General features: G+C 40.5%; 1 long non-coding RNA gene across 1 annotated transcript; it reads right to left on the bottom strand.

The window, feature by feature from the left end:
• Positions 1–3,139: 3,139 nt before the first annotated feature.
• LOC129326563 (uncharacterized) lies at positions 3,140–15,339 on the bottom strand. The gene is made up of 3 exons (XR_008596708.1): positions 15,257–15,339; positions 7,078–7,303; positions 3,140–4,137 (listed from the first exon to the last, which is right to left on the bottom strand). It is a non-coding gene; the product is annotated as an uncharacterized LOC129326563 (long non-coding RNA).
• Positions 15,340–16,249: the final 910 nt, after the last annotated feature.

Here is a 16,249-nt window from a genome sequence, read left to right as displayed (position 1 = left end):
GATGGGAAACCGGTGCAGAGTCCCATTTCTGGAATTCCTTTCTCAAAGATTGTATATGTGCACTCCAACATATCCTTCATCCACTTTTGTCTTGCACTTAAACCCTCAGTAACATAACGTCCGGTGCTGAGTCGAGCAAACTTTGCATTGTGAATGGATTTTGAATATTGTATGAATTGCATGTAATCTGGCAAATTGTAATTGTATTGAATATATGAGTGTTTACTTTTGAAGAGGGTGTCGTTAGGTGGTCCTGAATTCTTCTGTTAGCTTACCCTGTCAGGACTCTCCAGTTTCTACTACCTGGAGACTGGCAACCCTAGATCCCTTCCAGCTCTATGTTTCAGTCTTGTTTTCTATTTACATGAGGGAGTATGGACGAAATGAAGCACAATATACCCAGTCTTTCTTTCCAAGCCTTTCCCTTTGTTTGCCTTTCAGTGGCCAGATAGTGTGTTGAAGGCCACCCCAGCATGGGTTATAATTTTTAAGCACCAGGTGATCAGGCAGGCCCAACCTACAAATCTGTATGCAACAAAAATACATTAAACAATACATGATACACCTACCAGGAGTTAAGAGTGAATCCTATTTACATATATGCTCAGTGCAGCTTGCATATTTTCTGCTGCATAAAACATGAGCCAATCATAACAATGTGGCTTTATGTATTTATAAACTACTAATTACTTTATATTTTGTAAGCAGTATTCTGGGAAATTAACCCTGTGATTTATGTTGTGCTTAATCCTTTGGTAATTTCAATGCATAAAAGAAAATGCCCTTGAATAGTTTAAATATAAGTCATAGCATTTTTAAAACTTTCCAAGAGGCAAAGTTATTACTTAACTCCACCCTAAGGCTAAAACTTGTGCAACATAATAGTCTCCATGATCCCACCTTCTGTCATTATTACTTAACTGCAGAACCAGCTTGAAAGGTAACTTACTTTACAGTTGTCTGATTCAGCCTGAAAAACAGTTAATGTAGACTGTGCAGCCTGTTCCCTGCCCGCAGTGCATGCTATATTATTGCTGTTATGCAGTCAGTGAATATTTTTTCTTTAAATCCTGTGCAATTCAAATAAATGGGGTCCTTTGCAGGTTACCTAAACTGAATTTCCAGTTGTCAGAAATGTCAATTGCAAGAAAAGTGACTATTTTGAACTAGGGGGCTATGAAAAGTATTCTCACTTAAACAGATTCCTACTAAGATTAGCAGACCAAGGGACTGGCACCACGCACATAGGCATGACTTAGTCCACAGATAAAATATTTTAATCACTTCCCTCTTAGTGTGAACATCAGCAAAAGCTTTGTTGGGGATCTCCTTTATAAAGTACAAGTTGAGGCACAGAATTAAGAAGCTGAGCTGACTAGGAATGACCCCAACCCAAGCCTCTTTTGGTGATTGACTGGCAGGGTAGGCAAGATCATAGAGCTCTTTTCCTATATCTGTCTTTGTGCATGAGAAAATAATTGAAATGTATATTGTATGTGTTTGTGTGTTATGAGTTAGGTTAGGGGCCCATAGGGCTGCAGTGTGCCCTTGGAAGGCAGTTATCTAACCTTAACCTGTGTGAGTGTATGCCGTCAAGTTGTCCCTGACTTATGGTGACCTCTGCTGGGATTTTCAAGGCAACGGATGTTCAGAGGTGGTTTACCATTGCCTGACTCTATCTAGCAACTGTGGCCTTTCTTGGTGGTCTCACATCCAAATTATGATCTGAGCCAACCTGTTTAGCTTCTGAGGTCTGATGAGATCAGACTAGCTGGACCATCCAGTTCACAGTAAGTCTAACCTATATCCTAGAATATTCCATTATAAAGATATGCATGTAATAAAGGGAAGTTGTGAAGTTGACAATGACATCCCTTACTCTTATTATCCATTAATAACAAAATTAGGGAGCCAGCTCTTTCCTGACTTCCCTTTATTACAGTTATACTTGATTGTGAATTTAGCCAGTGGTTTGGGTAGTAAAGCTTTGGGTATTAAAGTATATGCCCGATCCACTAAGTTCTCTAGGACCTAAGAATACTCTGTACCAATAAATACTGGCTTTGCTATCATAAAGTTGTTAGATAGTGGTAATGAAAATAGCAAAAGAGGCAGTTTTAGAATGCACAGAGTTTTTAATCTTAGCCATGACGGCTACCAAGTATCTCCTATATCTGATTTTGAACTGAGATCTTGGTGGGCAGATCATTAAGCCAGCACACTGGGGTAAGATACAGACTACAGAGTAGTGGAATGTTTGTACACACATGGGTATCATGGGTCACCTGTTTGTTATGTATATTCTGTACATGTTGGCTCCCTATTATAAACTAAATTATAACATTTATGACTTTTTGTATTATCTGCACGAATGCATTTCGATAAACACAATTCAAACAATATTATATTTGAGTATTGCTTAGGTAAACTCCATAAACAAATTGCTATTTTAAAATGCGCTTTAGAAGAGTCAATTGGAATAGATAATTGGAGTTCTATGGGACCTAATTTAGCTTGGTAAAGCCATCCTGTTGTCTTGGATTTAAGAAAATGTCTAGAACTTATATTTTCTATGAACAGAAGCAGATAAGATTTCTTGACTGCCAACTAGGATAACTACTTAAATAATATTAAGAGATCCAAAATTGCCATAGTGACAAAATTCAACAGATTTAAATAAAAGATACTGGCAGATTAGCAGTGCCTTTCTTAGCAGCATTACATCCTTCTAAGTCCAGGCTTAGGGTGGCATTGCCAGTCAGAGATCTTTTAAATCCAACACCCTCCTGAATTGTACTATCTAGCTCAGTGTTGTGTATTTCAATGGACAGAGTCTCAGACTTGCTGCTAAGTGGAGACGATGGGGATTGAACGTTGGGTATTTTGCATGCATAGTAAGTGCTCTAACCCTGAGTTACGCTCTCATTTCCACTTTATTTCAGCTGTGAGGCTTTTAACAGTGTAAGGGCTTGCTTCCTCCCTCCCTCTATAAAATACCTTGGCCATTTTCACGTCTTACTGGCAGCGCAAAATCGTGTAAAACTCCTGGAATGATGGTGTCTTCCTGGCATGATTTCCTGACATGTCTCTGGTTTGTGGTGAATCGCGCCAGAGCCATGACAGGAAATCGCACCAGTATGACACCGTCGTTCTGGGAGTTTTGCACGATTCTGCGCGCCCGGTAAGACGTGTGAAAAGGGCTCTTGTTACTCTGGCCCATGATGACTATGGCAATTTACACATCTGAATTGTACACACAATAACTAAAATAGAATAAATATAACCCACCCCCCATTTTTATAACATGAAAATGTCTCCTCTTACCTGCAGAGACATTTTGTGTTCATTCCATCTCTTCTCATCAGGATTGTTGTCAACCATAACAGGGAAGACATCTGTATTAGCAATGTGGCCGAATCTATTTTGTTTTGTTTGAGAAATGTACATTTTGTGCAGGTTTTCCAAAACTTTCTCACTCATTGGTAGCTCTGTGAAAATGTCATCATCTTCTGATGAAGATGCTTCTAAATGTGTTGCTTCACCAAAATGAAAATTGGGGTTAGTTCTGTGAGATGGGCATTTAAAATCTAAACAAGCAATAGCTTTTAGCTTAAAATTCAAGAGAGTGGTTTCATGAGCTTTGCCTGCTGTTTTATTTAAATGTGGTCTGGAAAGGAGGTGGGAAGGCTTATTTAGATTATCTGTTGGTTTGTAATCTGAGGAATGCATTAATTCTTCATCCAGTTGATTTTCCTCATGATGTTCATCAATAGAAAAGTGTCCAACAACCATGCTAAGTCCAGAAGATGTCTCATTGTATATCAAATGAGACACATAGGAAGAAGTTGAATTAGTTTCCTGTGAATATTATTGGATTTTCTTTTTTGCTTCATCCTTTATCTTTGACATCTTAAGTGCCTTGGCAATTACAGCAGGTGTGGGATCCTCTTCCTGATCAAAGAGCTGAGCTTCCATTTCTACAAGTGTTTCTGTTAGAAGAGACCAAGCTCCGTTTCGTTTCTAGATACCCTATGAATCATAATTCCTTATGCTGAGAGTTATTCCTCTGTTTCCTGGAAGTTTATATCATTACTGTTTTCTGGAGAATCAGGGAAAGTATCTGAGACTTCCTTGTGCCTAAAATTAAAAAGGTTCAGTTAGAAAAGCACCTGTACTTTCTAATGAAATGGTAAAAATGATTCCAAATATTTGCCAGAGATCGTGTCTATCTTAATATACACTTAATCTGATACCATCTGGTCAGTGTATGCTATGATAAGAACAGAATGTGATCATGAGCACTTGGTTTTCTGAGAACTGCAACTTAAAAATCAACAACACATTTCTAGTTTATTTTATTTATTTTCTTCATTTATACCATGCCTTACTACTCAACTGGAGAGCCAGTTTGGTGTAGTGGTTAAGAATGACAGGACTCTAATCTGGAGAACCGGGTTTGATTCCCCACTCCTCCACTTGAAGCCAGCTGGGTGACCTTGGGTCAGTCACAGCTTCTAGGTGCTCTCTCAGCCCCACCCACCTCACAGGGTGCTTTGTTCTGGGGATAATAGTAACATACTTTGTAAACTGCTTTGAGTGGGTGTTAAGTTGTCCTGAAGAGCAGTATATAAATTGAATGTTGTTACTGGTATTATTAAGGGGAACCTAAAGTGGCTTACTGTCATGTCTGCATACCATTCATCTTTCCTTGATCATCAGGGCTTCCTTCCAACCATGGAGCAGCAAAGCAGTTACAAGTTGGGAGAAGACACCCAGGGGAGGGAGGGGGAAGGGGGTGTTCTGTAGCCATGGGCACTCCAATCTCATCCCTGCAAACCCTGATAGGCAGCTCTGACGGCCAAACACAGACGGCCAAACACAAACACAGATGTCGCCGGCATCACCCACCGTTCCTGTATTGCTGGGAACAGTGGGGTGCCCCTCCGTTGTGGCCTCCACAATCCACGATCCACGGTTCGGGTTCGGGAATGGGAGATGTTAGTTGCTGTTCAGGAATTCGGGATCGTGGTCTGCACCGAACCACGATCCTCTGGTTCGGTTTTTTTGGGTTCATGCCCATGTCTATTCATATGTTCTCTGTTCACTGTATTTATTGGATCATACTGTGTAACTATATGCTGTATTATTATGCTCATGTGCTATGACCATTATATGCATGCCATCTCAAGCTTGCCTGAAAACGAAAGTACTAATATTGAGACTGTTATCTCTGAAGCCTGCTTACTGACCTTGTACTAAAATGTAACTCTTTGTAAGAGACAGAGGGAGTTGAATTCCTTGCAATCTTCTGGCTTTCTCTGGCCAGACAAAGCTATTATGTTTCTCATGAGAATTGGGACTTTTGCACCTTATTGCTAACTGCCCCAGGGGAGGGGGAATCCTGCTCCTTATATCAAAGTGCATACGCTTGTATTCTCATTCCTGCCAGTCCTATCCATTTTTGGATGTACCTGTGAACTTAATGGATCTCTATAATAAAACCTTTTCAATCAAGACCCTGGAGTACTTGTTGTGAGGGGTTTGGGGATCTATCTGCCATGGACTGCCATCCCTAGAACTGACCCTTATGTTGTTCTCCTCTCCTCCATTTTATCTTCACAACAACCCTATGAGACTGGTAGTGGCTCAAGGTCACCCAACAAGCTTCCATGGCATAGTGGGGATTCCACCTTGTGTTGCCTATCTAGTCCAGCACTCCAGCCCTATCACATTGCCTGTCCTTTAGGCCAGGATGACATCACTGAAGGCCTGTCGATAATGCTTCATGGGGTCTCAGAAGATAGAAATAGGACTAAATAGGGATGGTTTTAAACATTACCTAGCAAACTGACTGTTCTGGGTGTACAACTGTGCTTTCCCTTGTTTAACTTTATGTAAGAGGAGGATAATATATTTATTTAGTTAAACATCCATCTATTTGCTTGGAATTCTGTTATAAAGTGAAAATGTATGAGAGTGGCTATTTTACATTCTGGAAAAGAACAGGCTGTAGAGTTTCTCACTTGACTTGACTTACAAAACTGAGAACACCTCTAAAGCAATGCAAGCATAACAACAACAACATTCAATTTATATACCGTCCTTCAGGACAACTTAATGCCCACTCAGAGTTAGTATGTTATTATTATCCCCACAACAAAACACCCTGTGAGGTGGGTGAGGCTGAGAGAGCTCCTAGAAGCTGTGACTTACCCAAGGTCACCCGGCTGGATTCAAGCGGAGGAGTGGGGAATCAAACCCGGTTCTCCAGATTAGAGTCTTGCACTCTTAACCACTACACCAAACCAAGCAGCTTGAAGGATTATATAAGAAATTGCAAAGGAGCTTTGTATATAATGTGGAAAATATTTTTATGTAGAATCTTTCCTGTCTTTTGGTAAAATAATACTTAGAGAGAAAATGTCCCTCGGTTCTGGGATATTTCTGAGAAAGCAAGTAGACACCTATAGTATCATCCAGCTTTCTAACCTGATTCTTGAATGTATGTGCAGAAGTACATACAACCGTATGCAAAACTGCCTAATTATACTTATTTGCCATGGAGAGAACTGATCCTGAGCTAACAGCACTAAATTTCATTATAGTCCTGTGAATAAGACCTAACATTGACACCATATTTAATCATGAAATATTAAAGTGAACCTTTACAAAGCATTAATTTCAACCCTTACAAAACATTAATTTCATGTTCTATATTTGCTCAAAGAAAGCTATTATTTGTGAGTGATCATTTTTCAAATATGGCAACTGTCATGATATTATTATTCTGAAGATCATTGATTTATCATTTTGTGCTTACTTTAAATATAAAAGGTATTAAGGAGTGTCTTTAACTTGTAAAGTTTATTAACTTCCATGCCTGATGTGAAAAAGTTAAAACTGATGAGAGAAAAACTCCCACTGGCTTTCCTCTTATTACTTTACTTTTAATGGATGTAGATTATTTAAAGATTACTTAAAGCACTCTTAAACAAAACCTAATGAAACAAACAGGAGCAGACAAATATAAACCAAGATAAGAATGGGAATAATAATATTTATTACGAATAATTTTACCTGCTCTGTAGGACAACCCCCAATCCAATTTTTCCAGGAGTGCAACAGCAGGAACTCAGCAGCTGAAGAGATCTTCCAAATGTTGGGGCAGGACAGAAAGGGACATGAACAGGTATTTAACAAAAGGCATTTCAGCTTGCTTGCTACACAGGAACTCTGTCAACAGAAGTATGTGTGAGAATCCCTGAGGCTAGAACAGACTTCTGCAAGCACTGGCCAAATTATTCTGAGAAACAGACAGAAAAAAGGGGGGGAGAAAAAAAGAGCAAGCATGTTGGAAAAGAACAATAACACACATTTCTAAAAATACTGTTTTGACCTGATTTTTCACACTGTGTGTCAGGTCCTTACATTTCACCTTACTTTATCATTCATAACACCTGGAGTCAGTTTCAAATTGAATGCATCATTAGTTTGTTTTTGTCGGGTTTTAGATAGATGGCCTGCAAAATTCCTTTTCAGTCATCATTTTTACATCTAGTTTAATAAGGTGAGAAAGTTGTATAGATATCTCTCACCGTGTCGTCAGACAAATAAAAATGTGAACTGTGTAGTTGGAAGATATCTTTGTTCTGATTTTTCGGTGCCATTTGACCAGATTATGAAAAATCCAATTATGGGAATTGACTGTGAACATAATAAATAGATTATGTTCTTGAAATTATACACTCTTTGAAATTAGTCTTTATGAGCCAATATGGGATTAAAAAATAATGCTATACGCTGGAAAATTTATCCTCAGAGAACTGTTTTATGGTAAGTATTTTCTTTAAAAACTGAATATTCCTTCCTGAGTTCAAAGGCACTTTGCATCTTAGTTAAAACAATATTTAATTTCAAATTTTCCAGTTTTTATTCAACAGCCACTGAACTAATTTTTATTATATCTTTGCACATTGAAAATCTTCTCCCACATTAATTTGTTAGTGACCAGAAGCTGGCAAACATCACACGTTTTCTGTCCTGTCCCCATTTTATGCCACTTATATAGTAACCCTCAAAAATGTAAAAACCAGCCATTTTTAATTACCTCATATGTGTGATGATGTTACTTCTGTGTTTGGGAGCTACAAATCTGGCATTATTCAAAGAGTAATGGTGGTGTTTCTGTTGCATGCAGGTGATCTGGTGCTTTTGGACTGAGTGCAGAGGTAAACGGATTCAGTGAAGACATGGCATACAGCTCCCAGGTCGGCTATTCACTTCCTAGTTATACATATTTTTTCAGTCCTGACAAAATAAATACTGAACTCCTAGGTGGCCTAATTACGTGTTAGGTTTTCCCAGAGTCCTCTTCAGGTCCATGAGATCAAGTGTATACACCAAGTTCCAAGCTAGAATCTCAGCATGCATGGCCCCAGTTTGGGTTGCATCCATGGTACACAGGGACAGGGGACTTCAGACTGTCATTTTCCTGGCCTGGAAGGGCTCTGGGGGAAATGACACTGATGGATTCCACCATAGGTTGCCAACCTCCAGGTGGTGGCTGGAGATCTCTCAGAATTACAACTGATCTCTAGGCCACAAAGGTCAGTTCCCTGGAGAAAATGGCTGCTCTGGAGGCTGGGCTCTATGGGCATTATACCCCACTGAGGACCCTCTCCTCGCCCAAACCCCACCTTCTCCAAGCCCTACCCTCCAAATCTCTAGGAATTTCCCATCCTGGAGCTGGCAACTCTAGACAAGTTTCCACAATGAGGAAGTCCTGGGCTGCTTCACATCAGGGGAATGAAATGGGCAGTGGGGGGGGGGACTTTAGCCCCTTTCCTCATACTGCATGATACAAATAATCCTGATACAAATCAGGATTAAGTTCTCAGCATTGAACTTTCTATATATGTTAGAAAATGATGAGGATGCTGGGAAAAGAGCATGTAGTTAGGCCCTCAGGGCCTTGTCTTTTAGCCTTTGTGATTCCATCCACCCTGACCTGGATGGTCTAGCCTAGCCTGATCTTGTCAGACCTTGGAAGCCAAGCAGTGGCTGTGAGACTACTGAGGAAGTCCAGGGTCACTAAGCAGAGGCAAACAATAGCAAACTGAATGTATCTTGTCTATGGGGTCACATAAATTGGCTGCTGCTTGATGGCACTTCACACACACATAGTTCCCGCCTCCAAACTTTGCCTTTTCTCCCTGCACCACATATCTCTGAGGTTCCTTTTAGGTACAGCTTTATGCAGCAGCTTTTTGTCTCTTTCATCAAAGTTAAGCTTAACTTCACAGCAAATAGGCTTGTTTCCCTGGAAAGCATTCAGTTAAATCCTATGAATGAACAACATCAACTAGATTGTATTGTCTATTGTCTATTCAGGCAGTGGTCACAAGGAACAATCACTAGATTGAGTGCTTTATGGGCATTCCCCTATGGCATGTAGAGACAATAAGTAGTAGGTCTCAGTTTAAAAGCCTCCACCCTCCCCTATCCTATGTTCCTTTTCATATTGGTGACTGCAGATGAGTGTCAGGGTGGTGGCTGCTGTATGTCTAACCATGTGAGAAAGCAATGTAATCATCTAATCAGATGCATCCAAACAACTTGCCAGACTGTGACCTGTGAGTACGATGTGAACCAAACTGGCAAGTGTTCAAGCATAATTAGCCTAGGTACAAGCACTATGATGTCCACTGGAAGACTGCATTCGAATGTGAATCTACATTCATCAACCCATCTCAGTTGATCAAATATATAACCATCCTTTGGGATTTATTTCATAATTATCACAAGAGGAGGGTAATAGAGGAAAGAAATTCTTACTGTCACAAAACCTTAGCCTAACATGCCCAATATTTTCTTTCCTCTTGGCAACATCTTTAGTAGCACTTTTCGATTGCCTTTTAACATATCTCCAAGGAAGATGATTTCTTTCATCCTTCTGATGTAGTCATACCACGTGCTATATTTGCAGAACAGATATTCCCTACATCAGAGCTTCACAGCTGACAGTCATTAATCCAGTGTTGACAGAGAAGCAGGGTGAAATTAATTTATTCTTTTTGAGATTTGAGAATGACTAATCTTAACTATGGATCCTACCTGACAAGTGGCAAGAATCCAAGTGAAATTTTCAGTAATTTAAAATAATAGCAAAAACAGCTTTCTGTATTCGGCATTGCTTGAATGTGTATATAGAATGCAGTGTGCCAATCTTAAGTTTTGTACACGTTTTGCTGGGTGAATTTATAAACTACCAAAATGCAGGAATGACCAAAATCTAAGATAAGTCACAAGAAATGTATTCATTTCAGAATTTGATCTGATTCGCATGTACTGTCCTGATCACATCCAAGAATTTATTGGCAAAAAGCAAGCAGAAGTTCCTAGATATTGCTCAGCCACATGAAGATTTGCCGCTATATCCAGATTATCCCATTTCATATGCAAATTTACCCTTGTGTTCCCCTTTGCACCAAGATTGTGGAGTGGATTGCGAAGCAATAGTGGCCGTCATGGCAGAGAAGATAGAAAAACTGAGGTCATTCTGGTTGAGCCCTGCAATGAACGCTAGTTCTACTATGTCACTAAAAGTGTTTTATAAAAACATGGAACTTTCATATTTTAAAATCTACCTTAGCCAATGCATAATATTTACAGACTGTAAAACTCAATAGAAATGTTAGTCTTTTTTATATTCTGATAGTGATGTGCATACTTCCTAAAGCCTAGGCAATGCTCACAATTACTTCTATGTAGTTTCAAATAATCATACCCTCATATTACATTGACATATTCCCTCCCAGGCCAACCTCTGCTAGCTGATGAGAGGAAACCCTAACAGTGGTTGGCCTGTGGAATGACTTCCGTCAAATGGTGCAATTATTTTCTGTGTGCTATAATGCTGTTCTATATTAATACCCTATAGCCACCCTTCCTATAAAGACATTTCAAGTTAAAGATGAAGATACAATAGTATACAATATAACAAGAGAGGAACTGCAAGGCATGTGTGTATGTGTGTGTTGGGGGGGGATAATCCCACCCTTCTCCCTGCACCCACCATGCTAGTCACTTGCTGGGCAGCCCACTTGCTGGAAGCACAACTACCACTCCTCCCTATGTTCCTGCATATTTAGAGTTTGGGGTGCCCATTGGGAGAACTGCTGGGGAACTGAGAGGCAGATGATTGGCAGGCTAGCTGCAGCAGGTCTCCAGGTGCATGGCCACCTGCTGTAGCCCTTCCCTCTGCCCAGGGTAAAACCCAGAATCCCCTGACAGAGGATCTGTTGGGGAGGAAGCCATCTGTGCCATGTAGGGTCGCCAGTTCCAAGTTGGAAAATTCCTGGAGATCTGGGGGGTGAAACCTGGAGAAAGTGGGGTTTGGGGAGGGAAAAGACCTTGGCATGGCATAATTCCATAGAGTTTATCCTTCAAAGTAGCCATTTTCTCCAGGTGAACTGATCTCTGTGGCCTGGAGACCAGTTGTAATTCCTGGAGATCTCTAGCCACTACCTGGAGGCTGGCAACCCTAGTGCCATGCCCCTGATGATTAGGCTGCTTTTAAGGTCCACTCCACCACCCAGGCACTTGTCTGGGCACTCTCCCATCAATTGAGGCTCATGGTGGCTCGCCAGGCCTGCTGATGCTGCCTCCTGCTCTGGCAAGTGGATGTGACAATGGGAGGGAGCTGGATGCCCACCGTGGACAGGCAAGTGGTACACATGCAGAAGCTCTCAGTAGGGGAGCTGGAAGGGAACTGGCCAAGGCAATGAGACGTGCAGTCCAATCACAGCCCCATTGGCTGTTCCTTGGCATTAGGAAGACCTTCCTGACAGTTAGAGCGGTCCCTCAGTGGAACAGGCTTCCTCAGGAGGTGGTGGGCTCTCCTTCTTTGGAGGTTTTTAAACAGAGGCTAGATGGCCATCTGACAGCAATGCTGATTCTATGAACCTAGGCAGATCATGGCCGTTTCCACACATCCTTAAAGGGATGGCCCACTCACTGAACGCTGGCAGCTTTTCTCCTTCACGCACCTCCGATATCAAAATGGCAGCAGGCTGTTTGGCTTCCGTTTTTTCGGTGCCTTTTTAGTGACATGGGAAAGTGCAGGAAATTGCGTTCTCAGAAAAGGCACTGAAAAAATGGAAGCCAAACAGCCTGCTGCCGCTTTGATATTGGAGGTGTGTGGAGTGAAGGACAAAAGCCACCAGCATTCAGTGAGTGGGCCATCCCTTTAAGGATTTGTGGAAATGGCCCATGAGAGGGAGGGCAGGAAGTGTTACATCAGTGCTTAGTTCTCGTGGCCTCTTCTTACATGCCCCAATCCAATCACCACTTTAGGGTCAGGAAGCAATTTTCTCCAGGCCAGTTTAGCCTGGTGTTTTGCCATCTTCTGGTCATGGAGCAGGGTTCACTGGGTGTGAGTGTGTGGGAGGGAGGTAGCTGTGAATTTCCTTCACTGTGCAGGAGGTTGGACTAGATGACCTGGAGGTCCCTTCCAACCCTATGATTCTAAGCCTGGGAGAACATTGGTCAGGCAGTGATTGCCTCATAATTTAGGAGCAGCCTCCATCCACTCACCTTGCCACTGTTCTGCCCAGTCTCCTTTCCCATGCTGCTATGGCCACCTATCTGTCCTCCTGCTCACCATTCTGTGCTGTTGGCAGCAGTTCCCTGTCCTTCAATCTCTCCCACATGCAGCAAGGAGAGCAAATACTGGTGGGTGGTAGTGGAGTATTGTCGGCACAAGTGCAGATGACATTTGTCTGTTTGGGGAAAAAGTTTACAGAAGTATCTGTTTTCTGTCTTGATCCACAGATTTAAGTATCAGCAGATGGGGCCATATTGACAGATACATTGATGATTTTTTAAAATTTATATTATTTATAGTCTACCTTTCTCATTGAGTTTTTCAACAGGCATGCTAAAGATATGGTTTTGTCATTTGTAGTTTAGTGTCAGCCCAGTCCTGTCAGATCTTGGAAGCTATGCAGAGTTGATGTTGGTTAGTAATTTAATGGGAAACTTTCAAAGAAGTCTAGGCGATGACAAACCACCTCTGTTAGTCTCTTGTAAAAAACCTCAGCAGAAGTTTGGCTACGACTTGATGGCATTCTTTACCACCACATGCTGTTCTAGAACTCCTAGAAAGAGTCTTTTCTGCAGGAGCAAAATCCTTTTGTCAAGAATTAGACCCCCTCACTTAGCAAAAAGGAGTCACAGGATCCAATCCATCTTTCTGACCATTTCAAGTTATTCAATAATTATTGATAATTTAAAGTGATTCTTTTTATTATTAAAATTAAAACTTTCAAATAATGCACTTATTCAGAACAATCCAGGGTTTCGGAGAATTTTTTTAAGTAGGAGCCTTGGCCGTCGTCACACGGGCTTTTATTTAGCGCTAAAATGGCGCTATTTCCCAGCAAACACCCACCTTATTCCAACACTGTAGCGATTTTCTCTCTTTTGCTTTGTGCTTGATAGTCGCGCTATTTTGTGCCTCAGTGTGAATGCCTCACATCGATGTATTTCGCCTTGCAACGCCCTATGCCCTCCCTTCAATCCCAGAATCCATTTCTTCCCGCGACTTCCCTTTTTAAAATTTTATTATGTCCTTATAATGCCATAACGACATAACACAATGCAAACTTTCTGCTGAAGTAAAAATGACTCAATCGCCATGGCAGAGTCTTCAGCGATGGGGATCACGTCAGACAGGGAGTTTTCAGCGGGCAAAGGGCTATTTATATAATTTCAAAGTTGGAAAAACAAAAGGGTCGTAATGTTTTGCTCTAACGGAATGTTTATATGCTGTTATTCCGTTATAGCGGAATTAAACGCCAGAATAATTTTTTTTAAAGGGGGAGGAGCTGCTTCTGCACGGTTAGAGAGAACAGAACAGAGTGCTTCGGTGTGGACAGCTGGTGGCACAAAGAGCCGTTAGGTGACCCAAAGAAACGTTACTGTGCCGATAACAGGTAGGACGCTATATGCTGTAAATTTAACGGAAGAGATGCCCGTGTGACGACGGCCCTTGTCTGGAGTTAATATTTGGGATAGCTAATGTGGTGTAACAAGAGAAAAGATAAGAGTTCAGATTTAAAGGAACAGAATAAATAAAACTGATTTTCTCTATAGCTTTTCAGGAAAAATATTTGCTTCTTTAATATCTTTCCTATAAAATTTTTATTCAAAGTCCCCACTTAGAAAAACTAAAGAGAATCTTATCTAAACACGTAGTAGGCTTCACCAAGAAATGTAGGTATTGGCGTTATACAACACTGAAGTCAAAACAATTGTTCATTTCAGAAATGTATACATACAGTAATTTCTCTGGATTTTCTGCCAAATTTAAAAACAAGTCATGCTTTGTAATACATTGATGTAGATAAATTATAATAATTCAGTCTTTCCAGCTACAGTTGAGTTGTGTCAAACATAAGATACTTTCAGAATGTAAATCTCCCTTGGAGGCAGGAGCATAGTTCTGTTCTTGGATAGTCAGCTCAAAGTGAAAACAGCAACTACTGCACAGTTAATAAGAAAATATGACTCACTGGCAATAAGGAAGTTACTTTGTAGAGAAGCGGCAGCTGAGGAAGGTAATAAAATTGTACACGTATTTTGTGCAATATACAGTCATATCACTACAAACTTTAATGTGTTTTGTTGAAACAGTCAGAGGTTCTAAAAAGAAATTTATGTCCATGGAATAAACACTGTTCGGAGCGACTCAGGTTGTTGGTGAAGTACGTTGTCTGCATATACTCAGTCTATAGAAAATATGGTTCTCATAGAGATTGTTTCCCCCAGGCAACAGAAGCAACTGATTTCTTTTTAAGCAGAATGCTTCTGTAGCCCTTTTAATGTTACACACACACACACACACACACACACACACACACACACACACACACACACACACACACACACACACACACACACACACACACACACACACACACACACACACACACACACACACACACACACACACACACACACACACACACAAAATATTCTATTCCTAAGAAATGGACAAAGAGAAGAAGAATGGATGGATGGCTGCTTTTTTTTAAAAAAACCTAACCTAAAATAGATGTGAGCACAACCTCTATCATCTCCTATTAGTCAAGACATTTTAATGGAAATTCCATGTTCTGCCATTAAGTGTTTCTGGCAGCTAAGGGAATGCACACGGCTTCCCCTCGGTTGCTATTCAGTGTTAGTGACTACTTACTATCATCAGTTCTCCTTTGTAGGCTGCCACTGGGCAAAGATCCCAATCTTAATGTAAGTTTCTGAGCTCCTAGAAAAATATGCTTGTTTGTTGCTGGAGTTCAATCTTAGTGTGATCCAGTACGGCAGTTCTTGCATGTGAAATATCTTTAGAGAGCTATTGAGAGAAAAGAAGCATTATTTTGAAGAAAAGATGTCTGCATCTGAGTTATAGCTGTAAATTATTGTGTATTAAAACAATAGTCTTAAATGGCATCTATATTTATATGGATAAATATACAGGGAAGCAACCGATTTTGGTTGTTTGACAAAGATCGAGCCCAGAAAGGTACAATACTGATGACATGCCCTTTTTAATGTTCCAGAAAGAAACCCACTCATTTTCATCCTTGTAAATTGAATGTAGCGAGGTAATGAAGGAAATTGCACCAACACAAATTGCAAATGATCAGTAATGTCATGCTATGATTCTAATCGTAAGAACATTTTTAAGGGGTAAATAAGTCACATTTATTTTGATGAAATTTATCTCCACATTACTTTGCTAAGCATTAGAAATTCAAATACTTTCTTATTGAACTGTACCATATTGTGTTTGATTGCTCCCTCTTCTTGTACAAAGTCTCCCTACATATTCAAAACTAGAAGAAAGCTAGGGTGGAAGCTTCTCTCTAACTTGCTAGTTTTTAGGTCTTATGGTGCCCAACCAACAAGCTGCAGTGGCACAGTCTAGTAACTGATATATCCCATGGAAGTGCAGATATTATACAGCTGCTCTTATGCTACATAAACAACAGGAGAACCTATGAAAAAAGTAACAGAAACTGATCAACACCAGAGGGCCATATGCCATCTGTGTAACTGCTTTAGCTTCCACATGCTCTTTCCTGGTCCAGCCGAGCTGTATCTACTGATAAGGGATCACACAGTTAAAATTATATACTTTTGAAAACTGAAAGCTGAAAACTTCCAGATTTGCTCTGTTTGTGAACAT

Source organism: Eublepharis macularius, chromosome 3 (assembly GCF_028583425.1).
Source record: "Eublepharis macularius isolate TG4126 chromosome 3, MPM_Emac_v1.0, whole genome shotgun sequence".
In the NCBI taxonomy this organism is placed as follows: domain Eukaryota; kingdom Metazoa; phylum Chordata; class Lepidosauria; order Squamata; family Eublepharidae; genus Eublepharis; species Eublepharis macularius.
Note: the sequence above shows the minus strand (reverse complement) of the source record. Positions and strands in the feature narration are given on the sequence as shown.